Source organism: Octodon degus, unplaced genomic scaffold (assembly GCF_000260255.1).
Source record: "Octodon degus isolate 3935 unplaced genomic scaffold, OctDeg1.0 scaffold00039, whole genome shotgun sequence".
NCBI lineage: Eukaryota > Metazoa > Chordata > Mammalia > Rodentia > Octodontidae > Octodon > Octodon degus.
The window spans coordinates 5,383,467-5,387,396 of record NW_004524615.1 but is presented as its reverse complement, the minus strand read 5'-3'; positions in this window follow the sequence as shown (position 1 = coordinate 5,387,396).

Sequence of the window (3,930 nt, the reverse complement as noted above, 5' to 3'; positions counted from 1 at the left end):
GGGAGGGGAGAGAGGGAGGGGAGAGAGGGGGATGGAGAGAGATGTGCTGTTCACCTGGGCACCAAACACATTCCAAGTGAATGAGCAACACTGTTTAAATGGAAAGAAAAGAGAGGAGGGACAAGGAGAACAGCTGATGTTGGCTAAGCTGATCTGACCAGTGGGGACCTGGCATATGGATTGGTATGTGGGTTGGAAGCCGGAAGTGGAGGTGTTGCTTGTGCTCATCTGGGTTGGGACACCTGGTGGGGCAGATGGACAGGTGAGGGAGGGGCCTATACCTCTGGAGTGGGGGCAGTCTAGCTGGGGGCTCCATGAGCTCCTGCTGGGCCCTCACCACTTCAGTCAAGGCAAACTCAGGAAGACCTCAAAAGCAATGAGCCCTGTCACTGAATGCCTATGAAGAGGAAGAAGCTAAGGAGTGTTTTCGAGGGTGGGAACGTCAGCGTGAAGGCCAATGGACACCATGCTGGAAGAAGGAAAGTCTGCTCCACTGAGTCGTAAGCCAGATGCCCCACGTACTGAGTTGGAAGAGCACTGAGACACAGTCGTGAGGTTAGACAGGATGTCGACTGGTGACTGTGGCAAGAACAATCTTCCCAACCAAGAGGCTGGGAACAAAGCATGCAATGAATTTGATGAGGGGAAGTGGAAGGTGAGGATCAAGGACAGTGAGTCTGCGGCACAGGGCAGGGCCTGGAGGGAGAGGGGAAGCCACGCCATCTGGGTCCTCCGTGGATCTCACAGGGGTGTGAACTGCAAGGAATAACTCAGAGTGGAGGAGTAAGTTTATGAACGCCTGTTTAAACTGGCTGCCTTGGTGACATCACTGCACAAAATCCCACCTGAAAAATGTACATATCCTGCAGAGCACAGGAGAGAAATACTCTTCCCTAGGCTTGGGGATAGATTTATTAAAACAACATGAGTTCAAGCTACTTCGAAATTGATGATTTCATACAGAGGCAGTTATTAATCTTTAAATTCTCAATCTAATTAAGTTCATTTCAGCTATTTTAATAATATGATCTTCCCTCACTTTTAATGAGTTTCATTGTTTTTCTTTCTTTGAAGCTAGATGACCTTTACAGTAGATATGCCAATGTACACTGTGGTCTTCTCGGATCTACAACAGCTGTCAAATCTTTCCCTAAAACCCAAGGTGTTTATTTCAGTGTGGGTTTTATAATAGTCATAAAAAATCATTTCATCAAGGAAGGAACACTAATATAACAACAAGTAAAACACAATGTCCTCCCCTAGGAAATTGATGACTAAGATGGGAGTCAAAATGTGTGCAAAAATCACTAAAATCTGTTGTACTGAGTTCCATGAAACAAGCCTGGCCTACGCTGGGGACACTGAGGAGGGAGGAGGGACTCCCACCCCTTGTGGGAGAAGATGTGTCGGGGAGTGTCCAGGGAGAGAGACTGCTAAGGGGGCTTGGAGAGGGGTTCTTCACAGCAGGATGCTGTAGGAGTACCTCAGAGCGATGATTTACAGAAAGGCCTCTGTAAATAAACAGAGCTTTGAGTTGTGGAAAACACAACAGAGCAACAGAGCCCTGCTCAGCAGGAGCTGTTCCCACCCCATAACAGGGACAGTGATGAGAGCAGTACCAGGCTCTGAGGTGAACAGGAGGAAGGGGCTGGTGGAAAAGCAGCACAATGATGGGTGATGATGACTCCCAGGCAGGATCCGATGGCCGTGTGACTCTCTCTCTCTCTCTCTCTCTCTCTCTCTCTCTCTCTCTCTCTCTCTCTTTCTGAGCTCCTGCCTGCTCTCCTTATGACTTTTGGCAGCACCCTGCTGTGCAAGGACAAGGGGAAGAGGTAGGGACACCGAAGGCAGCTGCCACAGATGACCCTAGGGAGGAGGCCGTCTGAGACCTGAACAGCAAATGTCCTTCCAGGTGTAAGGCACAGCAAGACCCAACAGTGAAGAGTGAGCGAGAAGCAGTGTGCCTTCAGCTTCGACCACAGAGCTAGAGATGGGAGCAAGATTCAAGAGCCCACCCAGAGGATGCGACGGCAACAGTCATGCACCCAGGGTCTGGGTTTGCTTTATGAGAAATGAAGACTCGCTGTGAGAAGTGTGGCTGGTAACAAGCAGAGAGAAAGGAGGAGGAGCCAGAGACGGGAGCCGGGAGATGGGGGAATCTGCCCAGAGAAAGCGTGTCAAGCCAGATGGTTGTATTTCATGTCTAATATTCTCCAAAGAATAATCTTATTAAGATTGTTTTTATCTGGGCAGTAGTCTCAATGAATTTCCCAGAAAATGATTCGGAATATTTCCATTATCATGACCATGATAAATAAGGAAATTCGTTTTGAGGGAATTAAATAATTCCACTTTTAGAAATGGCAGAGTGTACTACAAAACTTGACCAAACTCTGAATTTACATTCCCATGCTACAAAACAAAGAAAAGGCTTGAGCTCTTGTGGAGATAGGCCCATCAGTTATTTAAAAGATACGCCAGTGACTCAACAATTCCATTCCTAGGCACTTATTCAAAAGTACTGAGAACTGAGACTCCAGTTATACCCCAGTGTTCCTAAGACATTTGTTCCAAATCCCCAAAAGGTGAATAAACAGTCTGGGCCCACTGGAACAGAGTGGAAAGACAGCACATGGTACGTACACACAGTGTGTTCTCCAGCCTCACAAAAGAGTGGAATTGTGATCGTGCTCTGTAACACGGGTGGGTTTTTAAAACACTTCATTGAGTGGAAGAAGACCAACAGAAGGACCGACGTTGTAGCACCACTTCCTTCAGCTCGTGAAAGCAGGCAAATTCGGAGGGGTGCAGAGTAGAACAGAGGCGGCAGAGGCCACCCCAGGAATGAGCTCTGGGGACAGAGTTTCCACTTGGTATGATGAAAAATTTTGAATAGAAATAGTGATGAATCTACTAGACATTGTGAATAGATTTAATGTTACTGAATTTATAGTTTCAGATAATTAAAATTATAAATATTGTGCTGTTCATATTTTTCCACAATTAAAAACAAGTAAACCCTTGATACCCACAACAAAATGTCTGGGTTTGCATCCGCGAGGAAGTGTCCCTGCACTAGAGGGTTTTTACCAAATTTTACAGCATATGTGAAGTTGTCACTGTGCACTAAGGAGGCATGTGGCAGGCCCAGCACCTGCGACTCATCCAGTGACCCCTGGAGCTGCACTTAGGGGACGGCTGAGTGGCAGGCAAGCACGTCCACACAAGGGGAAGTGCTTCCTTCACCAATTCTAAAGCTATTCTAGGGCCATCGAAATAGCTCAGTGGCTTAAAAGACTGCTTAGGCAAGCGTAGGGACCACGGTTAGATCCCCAGAACCACGTGCCGCGTCCGGCCCACCCATGGGCACACTGAGCCAGCCAGTGAGACCAGGCAGGGTAGTGCATGCCTGCAAGTCTGCAATCCGAGCTTTGGAGAGGCTGAACACAAAAGGATTACTATGAATTCAAGCTGCATAGTGAGAGCCTGTACCAAATATATTTTTTTTAAAAAAGCTATTCTAAAAGAGCAACAGAAGTAAAGCCCTAGATTTATAAACCATGGAAATTTTACAAACCATACACTATCTGGGCTTCAGAGAAGAAAATTCTGTGATAGTGTTCTATGAGACAACCAAAGAGACTTCATTCTGATACAAATTGGCCATCCCAAGCCATTCACCAGCGGGAGACTTCTCGAGTGGTGCAGAGGTTAAGCTGTTTACATCATTCATTTAGTTGCTTTAAAAAAAAAAAAAAAAAACTCTGTCTTTTGTTTTTTGGCAGAAGTGGGGATTGAACTCAGGCCCTTGCGCTTGCCAGGGAAGCACTTATTCCACTGAGCCATCTCCCCAGCCCCGTTTTACTTTAATCAGAGGGGAAAAAAAAAAAGTAACAGAGAGGGAGAGAGAGACAGAGACAGAGACAGAGA